At 42.7% G+C, this 23,010-nt stretch overlaps 1 protein-coding gene across 9 annotated transcripts in view; it reads left to right on the top strand.

Moving 5' to 3' along the window:
- Positions 1-23,010, top strand: part of FOXP1 (forkhead box P1) — a 501,565-nt gene that overhangs the window by 52,926 nt on the left and 425,629 nt on the right. For 8 of the 9 annotated variants that reach the window (XM_075574323.1, XM_075574310.1, XM_075574311.1 and 5 more), the window contains one exon: positions 17,382-17,509. The gene's annotated coding sequence lies outside the window, so the exon portion shown is untranslated. Of the gene's footprint in view, positions 1-7,666; positions 7,793-17,381; positions 17,510-23,010 lie in introns of all 9 variants that reach the window. The other variant, XM_075574309.1, reaches the window with a different exon arrangement.

Here is a 23,010-nt window from a genome sequence, read left to right as displayed (position 1 = left end):
TTGGGGTCATTATTCTATATCTGCTGAGCCTGCTGTTCGGGATGTTTTCTGACAAAATCCCCATAGATTCCAATGCCGAGTTGCCACTTCGGCAGGTATAGAATTGACCGCAGCTACCTTTTTGTGCCCTCTTATCCCAATCTTGCTTTTGTTCACAACTCCCTAATTTTCCCTCGCTACTTACAGTGTTCCCCCTTTAATGTCAGCCTTGACACTTTTGGTGTTATCATGCTACGCACAAAATGCCCTTGATAGGATACATGCGACACACGCGCATCAAGTTGAAGAGCCTTGGACTACATCTGCAGGGTCTTTTCTTTTTATTTGCAGGCAGAAAGTTAACACAAATAATTTTCCTGCAAGAAACCATAAATTGTGCTTTTTAGTGGACCTTTTCCCCCCTGATCTACTTGTACAACATAAAATCAAATAGTAGAAATTCAGACACACCATTTATCCATGAAGATCAGACATTTGAATTTGTGATTTATACATTTGCAGAATGTAGGCTGCCATAGAAAAATAGTATCCCGATAAGCATTTCTTCTTACTTTTTGACGTACCTCTAATTGTGCAGTTAGGGGTCTCGATTATACCAGATGCCGCTGAGCGGCAGCGCAATCCGGTGACGTCAGCCTCACACTGACGCCGAGCGGCATCTTCATGTACCAGGGAAACTGCAAAGTGGAGACAGGGAGGCGTGGTGGAGGCTTGGACGTGAGCGGTTCGCCCCCATTGGCTGGAACTGCTCACGTAACGCGGCCGTTGCCAGCCACAAACAAATTTGAGGATCGCACCAGGAGACATCTGCCCTGCAGGTCCACGTGGCACGCACGCCGCAACAGGTATGAGCACTTCTATTGGGATTTTTGTATGTTGTTTTTCAGGCGCGCCGTGTGCCACCGCATACGACTTTAGGTATAATCCCAGCCTTGGATACAGTAGCTGCATATGAGCTTTTAAGATCACACATTTCTTGGGGAAGAGACAGACCTCAAAGGGAACTTGAAATCCTGTATACAACATCAAAGTGACTACAGTCCTTTATTTTTTTACAAGAAGATGCAAATTCTGTTTTGGAAATGAGCACGAGAGGAAGTAATATTCAAAGACCAGTGAAGGGATCACTCGGATAACGAGGATTATCGTAACGGGTGCGCAGTAATAAGCCAAGGATTGTTAATATAAGTGAAGTATAGCCCAAGCAGGCACTCCAGTGAGCTTAGTGAAAATGTATTCATAATTAAGTATCAATATTGGAGTGCCCCTATGGACTACATTTCGTGGGAGTAACCAAGTCATCCAATATAAAACCAATCCACATTTTTTGGTTCAGTGGTGGCAGTACTATACAAGTGAAGTTATTATTAGCATGTTGCACTGAATATAGTACACGCATACTGACGTTGATTTGATTAATGACAACTTGCACAGTGGTAATCAAAATCGTCTTATCAGCAAGTTTTCAAAATTTGACATTCTGCATGGAATTTGCCAGTGGCAGAAATGTAGCGCTCAGTAAATGCTGTTACAGTTGAATTCCACACATGAATTATGACAAGTAAAGCTGACTGTTCTGTGGTTTGTTGTGTCTGGTTTGGTTCCTACATTTAAAGTTGCAGTTGCATTTGGTCATTTGAATCTTATTTTCATAATCTGGCCAAGCCAGCAGGATCCCCATGCGCTGCAGGGGAATAACACAGATCAACCTTAGCTGGAGGATTCAATGCTTATTGCATCATACATGGTAATGTTCAAATATTCCACAGGGGGCTTATTTAATATCTATTATTTAATTGCTTTTTCAGTAGGAAGAAACACTTTAAAATTAGCATCACAATACGGTATACATTTTGTTTAATATGTCTCTGCCCCACATTTGGATTGGATTATGAATGCATTAATGATCAGGTGCTCTTTATTGACTGATGTAATGGAGTGTTTTAAGCGTTCAATATTGCATTGATTTTAATACGTGCATTTGAACCCACTTCACATTTATAGACCAATTAGCAAACAAAAATCATATGTAATGTGTTCCCCTCTTCACATTCTGTTTGTTTTATATTGTAGAAGTATGGGGGGAAAATCACTGTGCTGCCTAATTCGGTAATAATATAATCACGGATTTCTTTTTGTAGTTGGTGCACCTTGGCACATCTTTCGTTCCCAACAAATCGCTTATTGTTGTGTTGCTGAATAGTTTCCAACCACACTTTATATAAGTTATGGTGGGTAAAAAAAAGTAACAACAAGCCTCCACCATACAGTGTACAGCAAATACAAAAATCACTTGTGAGCACAGTCACATGTCTCAGACAGGTCTGCGTCCCTGCTTTTCCCCGTTATCTCTTAGCATACAGTGCTGCCACTGCAGCCAGGGATTCTGGGTAATGAATGACATGCAAATGAGCACTCACAGTTTTAATAGTTTTCTTTTAAGTGCATGCATGTGGTTAGGACCAACAATTTGTATATTGGTATAAAGATGTGTGAGGATTACGGGACAACCGTGCATTTTACCAAAATTACTCTTCTTGCTGTATAATTCCATTATCGTCTTCGCCTCGTCTATGACCTGTACCCACTTTTCTTGTTTCATTTGCAATCCATTTGAAAAACTCCTATGCCACCGTCAGCAGCCAGATCTGCGGGGGAAGGGGAGAAGGGGGGGGGGGTGCTATTCTGTGTATCCACTGCCCTTTCAGTGAAGTAGTACTTTTGGATATTCCACCTGGTTTACCTTCCTCCAGCTTCATATGTTATACCTTGTTCCACAGCAGCAGTTTCTCAATGAAAAATACGGCGACCCTGTCTGCGTTATATCCTTATCAGATACCATTAGCCTCACATCTGTTGAATTGTCGCCAGTGTGAACTTGCTATCTTGTATTGTATGACTCTTGGTTTGGCTGTCATGCGATTCTGAGCATGCATTCAAAGTGTCAACCACTCCCCAAGCTTACATAAACTGCATCTTCACATTTCTGTCTTGGGGGGCGGGGGGGGGGTATCCATCTGTGTTGGAGCTACTCTCATGTTATCTTGATGAATGCCCTCAGTGTCTAATCCAGAGGTAGCCAATTCCAGTCCTCAAGTTCCACCAACAGGTCAGGTTTTCAGGATATCCCTGTTTCAGCACAGGTGGCTCAATCAGAATGACTGAGCCACCTGTGCTGCAGCAGGAATAGAAGCAAAAAAAAGGATTATTTTCAGCGCACTGCCTAGGGAGCCAGGTTGTAACGCCAGATCCTACACCTCCTTTGGGTGATGTTTTATTGTTAATACATTTTCATTTATTACAACCTGGCTCCCCTGGCTGTGCGCTGCTAAAATCCTTTTTTTGCTTCCATCTGGTTACATCTACTAGCGGCTGGACACGCCACAACTACACCTATTGAGACTCTAGGAGTGGGTAAGACTGTTGATTCATTATTCATCCAAGAAGAATCTTATTCCAAGTAAATTGTGAGTGTATATTGTTTTGTTTCTTAACTCCAATGAGGTTACAGCAAGGCGAGTCTTCAGTCTTGCATGTTACCTTCAGGAGGTGCATTACTGGCTTTCCTTGAACATTCCCTGAAGACTCACATATTATTATACCCACGCCATGTAAGAGTTTATTTATAGGTTGTATTTATTGATGATTTTTTATCACATTCTGGAACTATTGGAGCACCCATTTACTTTATATTTTGAACTGAAGAAGGAATATCCTGAAAACCTGACCTTTTGGTGTTCCTTGAGGGAGTTTTCACTATTTTGCACTTACTGCACTGTATTCACAGTTTTAACTGCACTGTATTGCACTTTTTTAGCATTTGATACACGATGCTCCATTCATTCTATGCACATTAAGCACTTAATTACTTTCTTAACATTTATAAGCGCCGGGTGCACATCTGTTTCCACGGTGTTCCTTGAGGACTGTAGTTGGCCACCCTTGGTCTAATCAAGAGTAAAGTCATAAAACATAACTGCGCCTAGTAATGATCCTTGTGGAACCTCAGTGGTTACGTTGCCTTCGCACATTAAAAGCCATTGTGAGTGCTTAATTCTTGTTCGTCTGAAAGTCATCAAATAGTTGGAACTGCAACTTCCAAAGAAAAAGAAAACAAAGAAAACAAATCACAAGTTTTTGCTTTTAGAGTTAGTTTTTTTTTTTAAAAGGGGGAGACATTTGGTCAAATGTGATGATGGGAACCAAAAGGTATTTGATAAGTTCTAAGTCTGTGCTCTCTTTTTTGGTGATTGTCTCAAGCAAGAAGTGGTAGATTAAGGAGATTTGTATCTTAAGTGCTAGAAGTTTGATTATGAAAAGTTTTTTTGTTTTTTTTAATTGACGTAATATAGACTATATGTACCCATCGGCCTTGTCAGTCCAGAAAGCAAAATTGTATGGTTTTATAGAGTAAAAAATGTATGATGGAGCACAGATGGTGAAAATAAACTGGCATATTAAAAAAAAAAAATATATATATATATAAAAAATAAAAGTTATAACATGCTTTATTTTGACATGAGCTGCTTCGTGCTACTTTGAAACATCTTTAGCACCTGGAAACCTTAAGAAGTGAAATAAAACCGGCGTTTTCTGTCAACTGTGTATGAAAGGGTGTTAATGAAATGGGAAAACTGGGAAGCACTTGAATTATTTGTCCAAGAACATTTTTCAACTAAATTCATTTGACGATAATGTGCGTTTCAAACTCTGTCTTGTCAACTGAATTTCAGTATTTGTGAAATGGTTTACAAAAAGAAATCACTGGTCCCGGGAACCATATGGTAATAAGGCATTGCATAAAAATGCAATCCCATAAAGTATATTATAAATATTGGTTCAAGAGGCCATTTGCTCAGTTCTGTTCTTTGTCCTAAACTTGATCAAAATGGTTTAATTTGGTGGTTGGATGTGAAGTGGGACTTAAAGCAGCAGTCCAAGCTGCCGTTTTAACAGTTTAAAAAAATATTTATTTTCCCCCTTTTAATATGCGCATCAATACAATCCACACAACGATAAGTAATTAATTAAATTGCCGATCGATCCGTTCTCCTGTGATCGATCGGCGAAGATTTGGCTCGTGGGTTCACTAAATGGCTGTCAGTGCAGCAGAAGAGGACCAAAGATGAAAAGTTCTGTGAGGAAGATCATGTGACTAGGCAGCCACTAGATACAATTGGTGCACTGCTAGAGAGAGGACAGGGCTCAAAAAAGGGCTGAGCCAGAGCCTGTTTCAGAAGAAGAAGGGAATGTGATGATTGTTACAGTATAATACATTAAAAATGACATTCAGAGTTTTTTTTAAATGCAACATTGTACAGAACTGATTTAAAAAAAAACCCATGTATGATATTGCTTGGTCTGCAGCTTTAAAGATGTTGGTATAATGTTTCTGGTGTACTAAGATTCGAAGTAGACTGATCACCTTCATCTTACGTAATTTAGCAAGAACTCTCTTTAGAATTCTTTAGAACTTATTTTGACCTAAGTTACTACTAATAGGAATGACCTAAAAATCATAGTACTGGAAAATAGGTGGAAGGGCTACAAGTATAACACCGCCCCCCCCCCCCCTCTCTGGAAGATGTTGCTACTGGTTACTGCTGTTGTGGTGCGGGCATACCTGTGAGGGTCCAGGAGAGCTGAGTTGTCCGCGATGGTGTGGGGAAGAGGACAGACTTTTGATGATCTTGATGTTTAACTAAGGGTGTCAGCGCCTCCAGCCCCAGTAGGGTCCAGGATTTCCAGTCCCACACTAGGGCAGATTCCATCCAAACCCCTGCCCAACAGACTGAGAGCTCAGGCAAGGGTATATGAAAAGGGATGCTTTATTTAGCACACTGCAGAAGTCACACAGCGGATGCAGATAGGTCACCAAGGATTACAGGCCTCCGGATGGTGCTGGCTCTCTGTTAGTCTTGAGGCCTCTGATCTCTTTTGGCTTAGTCAGCCCAGGAGGGACTGTGGCCTGGCTCACTCCCAGCCAGGAGGAGCAGCACACACCTCCTCTCACTAGGAGGGGTGCGCAACAACTGAACTATAATTTGGTACTTCCTGTCTGAGACTCCAGAAGGGGAGGGCACAAGGTCTGTACCCCTATTGGCTGTACACAGACGCTTGTGACACCACCTCTTCTGTCACTCAGAGAGTCAGCATGAGGGGGGTCAATGCCCTAGGACAGCCTGTCACAGCCTGTATCTACAAACGGCTTACGTGACAGTGGGTAGAGAGTCATCTGGGCCAGCCATGCTACATATGTAATGCATAACTCATGCAGACAGTGCCTACTATATACGAGCATTGTAATAAATGGTTGAGAGGTTGTTTGCTTACTAATCTATATACAGAAATTGACAAGCCTAGAACCTTGCTTACAAACCTTGTAGAAGATGACCAGGCTAGAACTTAAGAAAACAATTCTTTCAAATTTGAACCCACACATTGAACTGGAAGTTGGACCAATAGAACAATACAAAAAATAAGCTGCATTATATACAAACACAGAGATAGTCCTCTGGCGCTTGGATCCTGGTGACTGATGACGTTATTCTCCAATGAGGATATAGGGAGAGAAATAACAACAATACCCGTGCTTCAATACATTGTAAACAATTATGTTCTATTAAACACCTTAATGTGAATTGTCCACAAAGTGAAACAACCTTGAAGGATTCTTCTTCCCCTAGGATGTGTTCTCTGGGATGCCTTCGTCTTGTTCTATAGTATGTGCGGGGGCTGGCCAGGCGTTGCGCATGCACATGGCGTGCACGTTTAGTTCACATAGTGCACGCGGTGTGCGCACGGCTAGGGGGCGTGACTCTGACGTCACAGCGTTAGGCCGCGCTGTGATTGGCCCCCGCACGTACTATAGAACAAGACTAAGGCATCCCAGAGAACACATCCGAGGGGAAGAAGAATCCTTCAAGGTTGTTTCACTTTGTGGACAATTCACATTAAGGTGTTTAATAGAACATAATTGTTTACAATGTATTGAAGCACGGGTATTGTTGTTATTTCTCTCCCTGTATCCTCATTGGAGAATAACGTCATCAGTCACCAGGATCCAAGCACCAAAGAGGACTATTTGTGTGTTTGTCAATCAAGAAGGCTTTTTAAACAAGTATTCTGGGCTGCATGACACTGGACAATCAGGTTGATCGGTATTGTATCATATAAAGCTATATCACGGTGGGAAAGTCTTTTTGAGCGCTAGAGTTGTGTTTATACTTGATTTCTGGCATATACAAAGTTGGTTTATTTTTGTGCACTTCAAAGCATTTAATTGGTTAAAATATGAGCAGTGATATTGTACCATTACACAAATATTGAAGTCTGCAAATAGGATAGTCATGGGGCGTGTAGTAAGCAGACACTGTCCAAACACTACTGTTGCAATCTCTAGAGGGGAAGCTAATGGAGTTTGATGAAAATTGATTTACAATTCATTCTGTGTGTGGCAGAATATAACTGGTTATCAATTTTTTATTTTACATTTTTAAACCATAAGAGGAAATGTATTTAAATGCCATGTGCTACATTTTCTCCACCATGCTTGCTAACAGGACGGAAGAATAATCTAGATAATATTTTGTTCGCTCCCTAAATAAACCATAAAGCAATTTCTGGGCTATTTTTCTCTAAAATATTTCTTGTTTCTTTATTTTAGTTTTTATACCACAGCATACACTTTGTGCACAAGTTGCACTTGTGTAAACAAGTTGATTTGTTGAGTCTTGACATCAGGGAGCCTGCAGCTGCTCCTTCCTTGCTCCCAGAAGACCTTTTCTACAAAGTAAGGATCGCTGAGGGGGGGGAAAATAAACAAGAGGAGGAAAGCAAACTTAGAAATCTGCGTGTTACCCCAGACAGCACCTGTTTATGAGAGCAAGTTGTTTGTAAGCATAGTCCCCAAAGCATTTGTACACCTACAAAGACACCAAGCCAAAGGGACATGAGTTGGTCGAGACACCGATTTGTTTGTGTTAGGGAACTTACATGTTTTTTAGCATCAGAGCTTTAGCGTTTTACCGGACAAATACCAAATGTGATAACTACAGCCTTATGGGGTGCCCAGGTTAAGCATCATCTGGTTTTACATTAATTAAAAATGCGTAGACTACAGCAAAACTCATATGACACTTCCAGGGTTTCCACCAATTTTAATTAATTGTTAATATGGTAACACCTGTACTGCCAGGGGCCTAGAATGCATTGCTTTGAGTTTGGTATTCAAGACCAACACCTTGCTGCTTTTATGATTCATCCTAAATCACCTGGCATGTTGAAAACTTGGTGTGAGACCTGCTGAGGTGTTTTACGAAGAGGAGAAATTACGCAACCAAATTGAACGGCAGGCGCCATGATTAGCACCTTTCGCCTATTGGTAGGGAACTCCAGCGCAATGATGACATGCATAGATCTGTATTGGGCCCCGGGTGACTAAAATAACAACATCTGCCCGTATGGAAGGTGCAATTCCTGGTAACTGACCAGAAATCAACATTTTGTAAAGATTGTAACAATGTAATTGGCTCCCTTAAGCAACATGAATCCTGTTAAAGCAAATATGTAACTGCTTGTTATTTTATTTGGACATATGATGTCTTTTTTTTTTTCTTTGGGGTCTCGGAATGGGTGTTAGTCAATGGTTTCTACTATCTTTATCTCACCCTGACATTATAAAAGGTGGGGGCGCTGCCCGTGCAAGCGCTTGCTGATCACACAGTGGCGTCAGACAAAAAACAGGGCAGCCAGAGGAAATCAAACTCCTCCCCAAATCTCCGCACACCATGTTTACATACTAACTTAAAAATATATATTTAAAAATACTTATAGGTGTCCGATTGTGGATTTAAAAAAAATAAATAAAGGGGTATGATGTCCTCTGGCTGTATTATGGATGGGATAATAAACAAGGTAGACGATGTGACTTGGAAGAGCTTTTGTACACAAACACATTCCCATAGCTAATTATTTACAGTTCTAAGATGTCAAACATCACACCATTATCTAGTCCCATGATTTGCATCTGTGTAATAACACAGCTAAATAATATATTTGTGTGAGATTAAAAAGTTTGTGAACCCCTTAGGATTTTCACATATTTTAAACCTAAAATGTGATGAGATCTTAATCTAAATCCTAATTATAGATGAAGATAACCTGATCAAACAAATGACACAAAAACATGATACTTTTTCAACATTTATTTATCCACAAATGATTCGACAGTCAATATCCATGTGGGAAAAAGTTTGCGAACCTTAAGGCTGCGTCCCCGCTGGCGTTGACCGCGCTCATGCTTGAGAGCGGTGACGTCACCAACTCTCTAAGCATGAGCGCCGGGCATCCTGTCTATTTTGCAAGCGGGAGCGGGGGGGCATTGGGGGCATGTTGAGCGCGCTTCAAAGTCACTTTATTTTGTCTCCTCAAGCGCCAAGTTTGGGAGAGCATGCGTGCCCGCGCACGAGCACGCGCACACCGCGTGAGCGGGGACATCAACATAAAGAGTACAGGAAGTAAAAGCGGCAAGCGCAGAGCGCACAGCACGCTCAGCGCCAGCGGGGATGCAGCCTTAAATTTAGTATCTGCTGGCGCCCCCTTGAGCAGCAATAACTTCAACTAAGCTTTTCCTGTAACTGCTGGTCAGTCTCTCACACCGGTTTTGAGGAATTGTGGCCAATTCCTCCTTACAGAACTGCTACAACTCAGTGATATTTGAGGTCTTCCTTGCATGGACAGCTCGCTTCAGGTCCTGCCACAACATTTTGATGGGGTTTTTGTCCGGACTTTAACTAGGTCATTCTTAAACGTGGATTTTTTTCTTCTGCAGCCATTCTTTTGTAGATGTGCTTTTATGTTTAGAATCATTGTCTTGCTGCATAACCCATTTTCGGTTCAGCTTCAGCTCACGTACGGATGGCCTGACATTTACCTCTAGAATATTCTGATGCAATACAGAATTCATGGTTGTGCCAATGATGGCAAGCCATCCTGGTCCTAGGGCAGCAAAGCAGCCCCAACCATCACACTCCCACCACCATGCTTGATGGTTGGGATCAGGTTCAGTTGTTCGAACACAGTATTTGGTTTTCAACAAACATAACATTTTTCTTTGAGGCCAAAAAGTCCTACCTTTGACTTGTCTGTCCAGAGAACATTGTTCCAGGAGTCTTGTGGATCATCTATGTGCTCTTTTACAAACTTCAGATGGGCAGCAATAGTTTCCTCCTAGCTATCCTTCCATGAACAACATTCTTGTTCAGTCTTTTTTTGATAGTTGAGTCATGAACACTCACATTAGCCAAGACGAATGGCCTGCAGATCCTTGGATGTTACTCTGGGGTTGTTTGTGGCACCTGTGAGTATTGGGCTTCGGCCCTGCCCCCGTGACGTGTCCTGTGACGAGACAGGTGACACAAGTCGCGCTGCCAAGCTGGGGGACACCGCACGCACCGCGCTTAGGCTCCGCCCCATGACATCACGGGTGATGCGCATCGCACACAAGCTACATGCAGGCGCCGCACGGCTCTGAGAAGCCTGGCTCTCTCTAATTATTCCTCACCCGCTCTTCTCCCCGCCCCTACCCATCCGTGGACTGAATATGTCTGAGGGGGCGGTTCTCATTCATTACTCTGCAGCCTTATACTAACCAGCTATTGCTACCTGGTCCTTAAATGCTCAGCCAACCCTGCTGCTAGTTGGCTGAGCATAAACTTCTGTTTATGTAACAAAGTGCTTGCCCCAAGCACACTGCTGCCTTGCTGTTCACTTGTTTGCGCCTGTTTGACTTTGGCTTGTATTTGACTTTGGCTCGTATTTGGACTTCTACCTTCCCTACTCCTGGACCTCGGCTCTGCACTACGACTATCCGATCTCTCCTATCATAGACCATGGCAAGTACCACGACCACTCTGACATCTCCTACCCTGACCCGACTACACGATCTTCACTCTGCACTCCGGACTTGGTTGCTCGGTTGCTCGGTTGCAGGTCAGTGGTCTCAGCCTCGTGGTCCTGTCCTGTCTGTGGTGAGCACCCATTACAGTATGCTCAGCCCCACAAACATGGACCCCGTTGAGGTGGGTCGAGTCTTGAATCTGCATTCTGACATGTTCAACAAGTTGGAGAAATATCTTGATCAGAACAGTCAGTGAATGGAGCGACTCCAACGGACAGTGCAACTCTGACAGATCAGACACAACATATCCTGATAGATTCTCGCCCCTCAGCGGTGTCGGCTCCCACTGCCACGCCCATAAACGCAGCCTCCAAACCCCGACTCCCTACGCCCAACCGCTACGGCGGCGAACCGCTCGGCTGTTGCGTGTTCTTAAACCAATGTGATATCCAGTTCAAAATTGATGCCATCTTGTTTTCTTTCCCAGTGGTCTAAGATGGCCTATATCATATCGCTGCTAGTGGATGACGTCTTGGCATGAGCCCACGAAGCTTGAGGAGCTCATCGGACTATGCGTTCGAGTGGACTTAAGGCTACAGAGAGCTGAGAGAAATAGACGCAAGCCATGTACACAGTCTTCCCGCACTCTACGCAGGGTCCCCTAAACCTCCGCTTCTGGATCCGGAGGAACCCATGCAGCTCGCAGGCAACAAATTGTCGTTCGGCGAGAAACAGCGCAGACATGACGCCGGACTCTGCCTGTATTGTGGAAATGCTGGGCACCAGGTACTCGACTGCCCATACAAGTCAGGAAACGCTAAGATCCCAGTAAGCACCGGGTGGACCTCACTGGGAACATTGTCTGCTTTTCCTCTCCAAACACCAACCAGGCTTTTGGTACCCACCACCCTAACCGGTGACATCTTCAATGCCACCACTCGGGCCTTTCTGGACTCCGGGTCAGGTGGGAATTTTATCGACCAAGGATTTGCGGATAATAATAAAATTCCTTTGGTGCACAAAAGTCACCCAATTGGCCTGGAGGCTATTGATGGCCGACCTTTACAACCCGCCTTTATTTCTCTCCAAACTGTCCCCTTTCAATTGCAGACTGGAGAGGACTACACCGAGTCGATCCAACTAGACATCATTTATACGCCTTCTGTGGACGTTATTTTGGGACTTCCATGGCTTCAACGGTACAACCCTCGGATCGACTGGACAGAGGCGCAATTGTTCCATTGGAGTTCCTACTGCTCCCAGAATCCAAAGCCCTATGTGGGGCCTCCATACCTGAACAGGTAACCTCTCTTCTACCCAAGGTTTATTCCGAATTTCAGGATGTTTTCAACAAATCTCAATCCAAGGAGTTTCCACCTCACCGTCCATTCGATTGCCCCATCGACCTATTACCCGGTTCTGTGCCTCCACGAGGATGCCCCTACCCATTATCACCTCCAGAGACCAAAGCCATGAAGGAGTACATCAAGGAGAATCTACAGAGAGGTTTTATCCGGAAATCCTCATCCCCGGCAGGTGCAGGGTTTTTCTTTGTTAAAAAGAAGGATGGATCTCTCAGACCGTGTATTGACTATCAGGGTCTTAATAAAATCACTATTAAAAACTGGTGTCCTTTACTCCTAATTACCAAACTTTTTGACAGGCTACAGGGTTCCACCTTTTTTACCAAGTTAGACTTACGGGGAGCTTACAACCTGGTAAGAATCTGACAAGGGGAGGAGTGGAAAACGGCCTTTAATACTCGAGACGGTCATTATGAATATCTGGTCATGCCGTTTGGACTGTGTAACGCTCCCGCAGTATTCCAGAATTTTGTCAACAAAGTTTTTAGGGATCTTCTCGACCAATTCGTCATTGTATATTTGGATGACATACTTATCTTCTCCAAAACCATACGTGATCATCCTGGCCATGTCAAACAGGTTCTCCAACCTCTCCGACAGAATCACCTGTTCGCAAAATTGGAGAAATGTCAGTTTCACCAAACCACAACGTCCTTCCTAGGCTACATCATCTCTGACACCGGCCTAGCAATGGATCCAGCCAAGGTAAAAGCGGTAATGGATTGGCCTTGGCCCACAACCCTGAAAGCCGTAGAATAGTTCCTGGGCTTTGCCAACTATTATCGTATGTTCATACAGAACTTCTCTTCAGTAGTGGCTCCCATTTCGACATTGATGCAGAAAGGAGCCGACTCAGCGCTGTGGCCTCCGGCGGCCATCCACACTTTCGAGAAGTTAAAAAATGCCTTCGTCTCTCAGCTCCGGTGCTCGTGCACCCCGATCCAGTATTATCCTTTACCCTTGAGGTGGATGCTTCAGATGTCGGGGCTGGAGCCATATTATCCCAAAGGAAGTCTCCGCAAGCCAAATTGCACCCTTGTGTCTTCTTTTCCAAAAAATTCTCATCTGCCGAACAGAACTACGACACAGGCAATCGTGAACTGTTGGCCATCAAAATGGCGTAGGAAGAATGGCGACATTTGCTCGAGGGCACCGAAAATCCGGTTACTATTCTTACAGATCACAAGAATCTCCTCTACACTGAAGGTGCTCGCCGCTTGGGATCATGACAAGCACGGTGATCCCTTTTCCTGTCCCGCTTTAATTTAATTATTTCTTATATACCCGGTTCTAAAAATGTGAATGCAGATGCCTTCTCCCGGCAATTTGTTGTATAAAATAAAGCCGAAGATCGACAGGAAACCATACTCCCACCATCATGTATTATCTCCCCAATACTTTTGACACATTGGAAGACATCGCGCAAGGCCAGTCCGATGTTCCAGAAGGTCTCGAAGTTCCAGAGGGACATCGTAGAAAGGTTCTGGAATGGGGCCACTCTTCTAAAAGCTCCGGACACCCGGGCATTAAGAGAACCATTGATCTTCTGGAACGGACCTTTTGGTGGTCAGGCATGCGTAAGGACATAAAAGGAGTTGTCTCCGCATGTCCCACCTGTGCACAGAACAAGACTCCCCGCAACTGGGCTTCTGGCTTGCTGCAACCACTCCCGATTCTGGATCGCTCATGGACTCACCTCTCCAATCGGCGAATCTCTATGTATGAACTATACAACAATATAGGAAGGGAAGTTTCCCTCAACTGATTGGACATTGGTTGCCTAGTAACCCGCCCCTTTTTTTCTGTATAAATCTATGTCTGAGGGAAGATTCCATCATCCTTTGACAAAGTCAGTCTATCTGACGAAACGCGTCAGGAGGGCAGTGTCGGAGATACGTCATCACTGTGGGCCGGCCAGCTCGTAGCGAGCGTCCTTCCCTGCTGCCTGAAACCCCAGTGTAGGTTCGAATTAGAACTTATCTGGCAGGAAGAAACTGACTACGCAGGACTTCCTTATTGATTCCAATCACTTGATCCATGAGCTGCCGACAGCGTTTACAACATCTCTGCTGTGGAGGTTACATCTTGCGGTTCCCGTGGTGGTGATATTCAAATGCCTTTTATTCTTGTTCGTTTGTGAGTGAGCCCGTTTCCCTCATCTCTACATTTTATGTTAAAATTTGTACGCTTTTTACGCTATGGGCCGTGCGCTTTCTCTTTTTGTTTTTTTAGATTCCTTTGGATGTGGTTCTCCCATATGAAAGCTGCCCTTAAACCTATTCAAGCGTAATTTCTGGACTGGACAACACTTTGGGAGTGGATTAGTATTGTTTTAATTTATTGCTGTTTATATGTTCTTTCTACCACATTAGGACTGATATAGTTCTATTATATATATATTTGACTCTTTGTCTAGTGGCGCCACTGTGTGTCTTTTGATATACATATATATATGTGTGTGTGTGTGTATTTATATATATATATGTATATGTGTGTATATATATATAAATGTGTGTGTGTATGTGTGTGTGTGTGTATATGAAATATATACAGACATACCCCGCATTAACGTACGCAATGGGACCGGAGCATGTATGTAAAGTGAAAATGTACTTAAAGCGAAGCACTACCTTTTCCCACTTATCGATGCATGTTCTGTACTGCAATCGTCCTATACGTGCATAACTGATGTAAATAACGCATGTGTAACAGGCTCTATAGTCCCCCCGCTTGCGCACAGCTTCGGTACAGGTAGGGAGCCGGTATTGCTGTTCAGGACGTGCTGACAGGCGCATGCGTGAGCTGCCGTTTGCCTATTGGGCGATATGTCCTTACTCGCGAGTGTACTTAAAGTGAGTGTCCTTAAACCGGGGTATGCCTGTACACATATATACACACGTGTGTGTGTGTGTGTAAGATTTGTGTTTGTATGCATATATAAAATACAAATGACATAGAAACTATCAGTAATAAAATAAAAGTAAACATGCAATGTATTTGATGTGTGCATAACATTGTATCTTTTTGTGTGCACCTTGCTTTGATGTGTTCTTCAAATTGCTTGCAACCGCTGAGACACACCATCCAGCTGTCTAATTGCTTACAATAACAAAGTAGCCTGTATTGTCTCTGCTGATGAAATGGTGTACTTATTTTGTCTTTGTACTGTTTACTTTAGATGTTTGTAACTGTGTATTCCTTATCTCGGGGACAAGATTATTACCACGGAGACTTCATATATCATCTTTAGTTTTCTCAGATTAGAACAAGCTAATGGCGCTGTCTGCACATCTCACAAATCACTTTTTCCAAGACCGCGTGGTCTTGTTCATTTCATTAAGAATCTAGCAGGTGAAAGCAGAGTATGTTGTGGTGAGTTACAAGGACGAAATGAACACTGTGGTCTGTATGTGAACTGAAGCAATAAGACTGCATGTTCTCTTGTATTTCTATGTTTCTGCGTAATTACATTTATTAATCTATAGCTATTATTAAGTGTGCGCTTTAAGCCACTTCCCCATGATGGGGAAGCTTTTAGTCCCATTCATTTCACTGTAGCTGAACTCTTTTTTTAGCTCTGGGAAATATTGTTTAAGGGCCTTCATTTGAAAATACTAAGATTCTTTTACATTTAGAGATTACAGAACCCACAAACACTGCTGGATGAAGCCTCCCCAATGATCTTCCATGGGCGCCATGATCGTCGAGGACTTACCCGGCATCTGCAGCTCTCTCCTCTCTGCAGCTCATCAGGCTGCATACACGTGCGCGGCGCTTACGTACACTTTCCAGCGCAGAGGAGGGTCACATGACCCTTCTCTGACCAATGACAGCCCAAAGTGAATACATTTTATATAATACACATGCAGGAATCGAACCCATGATGTTTCATATGGTAGTACAATTCTCTAGCTACTACACCACAGGGCTGGTGTGATGAATCTCACTCCAGCTAGAGCTTGTAGCTAGAGTATTGTACCACCATATGAAACGTCATGGGTTCGATTCCTACATAAGTATTATATTAAATGTATTCACAGTTGGGCTGTCATTGGTCAGAGAAGGGTCATGTGACCCTCCTCTGAAAGCATACGTAAATTGGACTCAGCCTGATGAAGCAGGGAGAGGAGAGAGCTGCAGATGCTGGGTAAGTCAATAAAGCATTGAATGTTATTAAAAAAACAAACCCCTTGGAGATGTTTTTAAATCGGGAGCCACGCTGAGACCGCATTATAAGCAGATCCGCATTGTAGTGGGTCGCATTATAACGGGGTTGAGCTGTACCATCTTTGTCTAACAACGTTAATTTCTTCTTGTGATATGTCTGGCCCACCGCCATTTACATTTTTTCACCCTTGTGATGTTGTAACGTGATTTTGTTAGTTTTGAACCCTTATTTTTCTCTTCTCTTTGGTCATACCCAACATTCGTCTCTCCATGATCTTTTCATTTACGGGTCCACGTTTCACACCCATGCATGAGCACAGGCAGAATACACTGATCGAAAACTTTCCTCTTGAGGCACAGTGGAAGGTTCTCTTGAAAATGTCTTGTTTCTTCCCAATGCCCCCATCTCATCTTCCTTCTCTTATTGACTTCATTCAAAAGGTTCCCAACCATTGTTATTTGTCAGCCAAGGTAGACCTTGTCTTTGACTTTATGTAGTTCTGTTCCATTTATTTCGATCTTTACAAAGTTGTGAAATGCGTTGAACATCATTTTGGTCTTGCTGAGATTCATATGGAGACTTACACTTTCTTACTTGCTTCGGCGACTTATCTTATTTGTTGTTGGAGGTTTTCTGGATTTGTGGCAGAAATAACAATGTCATCTGCAAATTGGAGGCGACTCAAGTATTCACCATTGATGTTTATTCCTTTTTTTATTCTCCGCAATTCGATGTCTTGAATTCTTCAAGTGCTACTGTGAAAAGCTTTGGTGATATGGTATTTCCGTGTGTGCATATATACTGTATATGTGTACACAGAAGACAAGCGGCACTTCATAGGTCTTAACAGAACTAGTATGGTGTTTATTTATTAAAAATTGCTTGGGGATGGCAACATCTTAAGCGTAAAAACATTAAACATATAATTTTTTTTGTTTTTTTTGTGTAGATTCCTGAATATCTGACTTGTTTCCTGCTCGCAATCTAGCTGGTAATGGGGAGGAATCCAGTTCCACATCAGAATTGTAAGAAGCCATGAGTCAGTTGATGTTGATGTAATGCCCCCAAGTGAAGCCGGTAAGTCCTTTTTTTTTGTCATTCAATGATTTGCAAGCATGTTCAGAACAGAAATGGAGTTAAACGCTAGCTTAAAAAAAAAAATATATATATATATACACTTTTTGTGTGGAATGTATTTTAAACTAATTTTGCAGTAACAATAAAACATTAAAGGTGCAATCTCTCCTAGATCCTAAAACCTTTAGTAAACAGCTTAACACTGTACAAGGCTTCTTATAATAAATGTTATCATGCTTAAAACAAACACTTGCCTGTTTCAGTTTCTGTCAAAATTAGATTTTTGGGGGGAGTGGTGGTGGGGGCGCTTGTCTATCAAGTACTTCCTGTAAACGTTCTCCAGTCTGTCTCTTTCTAGGGCCACTAGAAATCAGGGACAGCTGTTGTTGAACACAGTGACATGATACAAAAGGGAGTAGCAACTTGCAAGACCAAACCATGTCTCAACTCACCATGCTTCCATGCCTGAGTGTTCCTGCAAGCTTGCATGCTTTATAAACATTGGTATATCCATTAAAAGTATCACTTTTACCTTTTAAGTTCTTTTTTTCATTACGAAAGGTTTTTTTCTGCCACCCAGATGTAACCCCTTAAACATGTCACTGTATTTATTGATATTGTTCCTAGGCGCTACTGCTCTTTTAAGGTTACTGTCCACACCATGACAATGCCATTCATCTATCGTTAGTTGGTGGTATGTGAATTCTGCATTTGAATGGTTTTTACTTGATCATATTTAAATGACCACATGCCACTTTTTACACCATACAGTATTCATTCTGTTTTTGATTAATAGTTTACAGCGTTAGTAATGAATGGGGTTTACATTAAAGGAGAAAGGGAAGACTCTAATGTACGATATCAAAGAGACCACTGATCAAAGTAAAGCAGCATGGTGTGCCACATCCTTCCTTCCTACTTGTCTCTAGCTTTGACCTTGACCTTAGACCAGTCTAGGCTACTATTAGTGTTGATCACTTGCCTTGGTAGTTTTCAGTTATTTGTTTCTTACTCGTATGCAGTAATTCAACATTGATCAAGTAATGGCTTTTGGATTCGAATGAATAAACCACATAGGGACAGATTCATCAAGTACTTGTCAAGTCAATGGGAATTAACACTGGATTGGGTGCGCTAACCTGTATCATGCTGTGCTTTCAAGGCATATTTCTTTAAGGTTTGCTTTCAAATATGGAAGCGGGGCACTTATTGTCTTCAAATCTGTGCTTGCCTTTTCAGTGTAATGTGTAAGTCTAATTTGGGTGTCACACCAACATTCAAATACAGCAATCAGTTAGATAGAAATGTCATGAAACCACTTTATAAAATGTAATGGTCACAAAACATCTTAAATTCCTAGACATTTGCCAAAAAGCGTGGTTTGTTACAGCATTAACAAAACCGTTTAAAACATTGTGATTTTTATCTTCAGCAGTGCATTTCCACGTAGGACCAAACTAACTAATCACAGTAATATGTTTATTGGTGTTAGTCAGTTTTAATTTTTGGAAGTTTTGGTTTTATTTTACAGCCGAACTTTGAAACTGTGTGTCATCTTCTCGCCATGTGAAATATAATATCTCATTTATGCATGCCACCGGTGTATAGAAGGGCCGATTTAGGAGAGGGGAAGGAATGTTACAGATACAGTAAATTTGAGGTTCCAAGGATGACCAACATAACAGAGTTATTCTTTCATGCATGGTACTTACTTGAATTCTTTTATATAACATACATCATCCATTATTGCTTTTAGTTTAGTTTGGTGCTAGGTTGGACAACGCCTTTAATCTGATTCCGGAATACAAACTTCTACTGTCAAAGATTAACAATGTAAAAAGAATAGAAAGAAATGCCTTTGTACTTTATTAGGGAAGACCATTTCTGCATGTAAACTGGAGATAGCTTCACGGTAAATATGAAGGAATCCATGCTGCTCGATGGTCTCGTGGTCCAGCTCCTGCCAAAAATAAGTGCCCCATCCCCCGGACACAAAATGGCTGCAGGGTAAGGGCCCGCTCCTGCGGCCAATTGGAGTGATGGAGGAATGACGTTGTGACTTTCTATTGGTGACATCTGCGTCCATGTTTTTTTGTCCTGGAGGCCACGTCTGTAGTCTTTTGTGTCAAAACTGGCACAAAAGAACTACAAATATGCCCAGAACCAACGTGGTCCCCGAACGTCAGGGGACCTCGATCACTCCAAGGGAGCCCACAGTTACTGCAAGGAATAGCGCTGATCACAAATGACCACTAGAAAATGATCAATCCACAGTGACGTACAACATATGTCATAATGGCCCCATGGTTTCAACTTTCATGATGATGTATGCTGTACTTGCATGGGACACTGAAGAGGTTACTAGTTGTACATGCTTTACTGAGCAGTTCAGTGTCTTTATAGAACTGCAGTTGGCATTAAGGTAACATCAGGGTTGCTTTAGTATTCTAATCCGGAATACAGTACATCTCCGTCTGCCTGCTATCATTCAGTAAGTACTCCTGAGTTAAAGCAGTATGCTCCAGTACTGATCCATTTCCATAGACCACAAGGAAAATAACATACTTGGTTTCAATTACATCTATCTGATAGATTCAGCTGTATCACTAAGAGACAACTTACTGGAATTGCAGCCTTCTCATTGTGAAGATGAAGAATTTCCATTTCAAGGGGCCATTTGCCGTCAACGACTGAAGTTTAATAATAATAATAATAATCTCATGGTCCTTTTGGAAAGACTTGATCACAGCCCAATGTAGCTTTGTACATCACTGTAAACCAGGCCTGCACAACTCCAGTCCTCGAGGGCCGCAAACAGGTCAGGTTTTCAGGATATTCCTACTTAAGCACAGCTGGCTCAATTAGTGGCTGAGTCATAATGAGCCACTAATTGAGCCAGTTGTGCTGAAGTAGGGATATCCTGAAAACCTGACCTGTTTGCGGCCCTCGAGGACTGGAGTTGTGCAAGACTATTGTAAATTAACCAAAAATACTGCAACGAAAATATTTTTTTGGCTTTCCCACTCTTATATTACCCTTTTGAAGATATTTAGTATGGTAAAGGTATTAAAGGAATCATTATTAACCCAAATGTCAACTGTATCTTTTTCGCATCATATATGTTCTCATAACATGCGTAGATAAAGAAAGAAGAAAGCGCAAGACCCTCATAGTATAGTATATAAAATAAAGTTGTTTTTTTTATAAAAAGGTAAGATATGCACAGAATAAAAGATTCAAATAGGCATGTAGGTATAGTATAGTAACCAATATGAATGAGATGCTCCCACAGCTGCTGCACAGGATCCTCAGAGACTGGGTGGTCGTCCTCCTTAAAAGGCTCCAGGAGTGCCCCTGATGTTCACCTCCGCATCTCCGTTCCTCCAGGGTAACAGGACGGCCAGATTAGGTAGAGATCAGCTGCTGAAGAATTGCTTGCTACATTAGTTGTGTTCACCTCAGGGTCAGCACGTATCCACATCCGATTGCCTGCCACTATTTCAGTGTAATGCTCCATAAGAGGGAGGGAAAGGAAATCCCTCTCAGCGATAGGCTTAATCACGGGGTGACGTCTGATACGTCACAGACTCCAGCTGATCGGAGCCACAGCCACAGGGAAACACAGCGAGGTCTCGCGTCTCGGCGTCTCGATCACAATAGTGAGGCAGTATAAAGTAGAAGCATCTCTGTATATATGGAATAAAGTACAGGGAAAGCTCAACTGAGCACAGAGTGCTTAATATCTGTCAGGACACGCCAAACAAAACTCCAACGCGTTTCGTGAGGCACAGTCACTTCTTCAGGGAAAATGGCTCTAACATGCCTGTTGCAGGAGCTGTCTCCCCCCTAAGTCCAAAGTGTACTTGTGTCGGTTACATTTTTAAAGCGTTATATCTGGGTGAATGATGCCTTTTTTCTTATTTACCAAAATCTGACACCTACCAGTGTTGTAATAATGTTTTCAGGTTAGTATGTAAACATAGTGAGCTGAGACGTGGGAGGGGTTTGTTTGATTTCTCCTGGCTCCTCCGTCTTGCGTGATGAGATCATTATGTATTCAACAAGAGTATGCACAGGGAAAGTGCCCTTCCCACTTACTCGCTTTACTTTTATTCACTCTGTAAACGGCAGGGTGAGATAAATGGCAGAGTAAAAGCTTGATTTGCAAACAGTCCCTGCTACCGAGGCTTCGAAGTAAAATATTTTGTGCTTAATTTCCAAAGACGCAAAAGTAAAGATCTCTTTTCATTTAAACACTGTTTGGTGCGTTGGAAGAAGCCAATTTGATTTAGTTTTTTTGTCAGCTGTGTTGGGCCAACTCTCTTTTTTAAGCGTTAAATGCCTCAACATATATATATATATTAAAGATATTAGGCAATATTCACCAGTTCCTTGGTCGGAGGAGCATCCTGGGAATTCACAATCCAACAGGAAAGCGATAACTTAGGTTGGTACACACATTTCAATTCTTATGATCACCCGCAAGGCTTTGTCCGATGTGTCAATGTGATGATGGTAACTCTTTCTCCGTTTCACTTCCTCATGTTTTGTCAAGTTAATTGAATGTGTTCAAAGTAACAAAGCAAGTTTTGTAATTGGGGAAGTATTGGTTTGTTCTCTGACACTACAGTAAACAGCAGATAATAAGAAATCTGTGTCGCTTCTGCATTATATTATGTCAGGCAGCTAAGCTGTGGTTAGGGACACTATAGCCATGATGAAGAAACACTGAGAAAATGGAGAATTGGCATCTTCACCATTCCTCACGGTGTTCTACCCAGTGTTCTACCCAGTGTTCTACCCAGTGTTCTACCCAGTGTTCTACCCAGTGTTCTACCCAGTGTTCTACCCAGTGTTCTACCCAGTGCTCTACCCAGTGTTCTACCCAGTGTTCTACCCAGTGCTCTACCCAGTGTTCTACCCAGTGCTCTACCCAGTGCTCTACCCAGTGCTCTACCCAGTGCTCTACCCAGTGCTCTACCCAGTGCTCTACCCAGTGTTCTACCCAGTGTTCTACCCAGTATTCTACCCAGTATTCTACCCAGTGTTCTACCCAGTGCTCTACCCAGTGTTCTACCCAGTGTTCTACCCAGTGTTCTACCCAGTATTCTACCCAGTGTTCTACCCAGTGCTCTACCCAGTGCTCTACCCAGTGTTCTACCCAGTGTTCTACCCAGTGCTCTACCCAGTGCTCTACCCAGTATTCTACCCAGTGCTCTACCCAGTGCTCTACCCAGTGCTCTACCCAGTGCTCTACCCAGTGCTCGACCCAGTGCTCTACCCAGTGCTCGACCCAGTGCTCTACCCAGTGCTCTACCCAGTGTTCTACCCAGTATTCTACCCAGTGTTCTACCCAGTGCTCTACCCAGTGTTCTACCCAGTGTTCTACCCAGTATTCTACCCAGTGTTCTACCCAGTGCTCTACCCAGTGTTCTACCCAGTGTTCTACCCAGTATTCTACCCAGTGCTCTACCCAGTGTTCTACCCAGTGCTCTACCCAG

The sequence above is a fragment of the Ascaphus truei genome, chromosome 17, assembly GCF_040206685.1.
Source record: "Ascaphus truei isolate aAscTru1 chromosome 17, aAscTru1.hap1, whole genome shotgun sequence".
Taxonomy (NCBI): Eukaryota; Metazoa; Chordata; class Amphibia; order Anura; family Ascaphidae; genus Ascaphus; species Ascaphus truei.
Note: the sequence above shows the minus strand (reverse complement) of the source record. Positions and strands in the feature narration are given on the sequence as shown.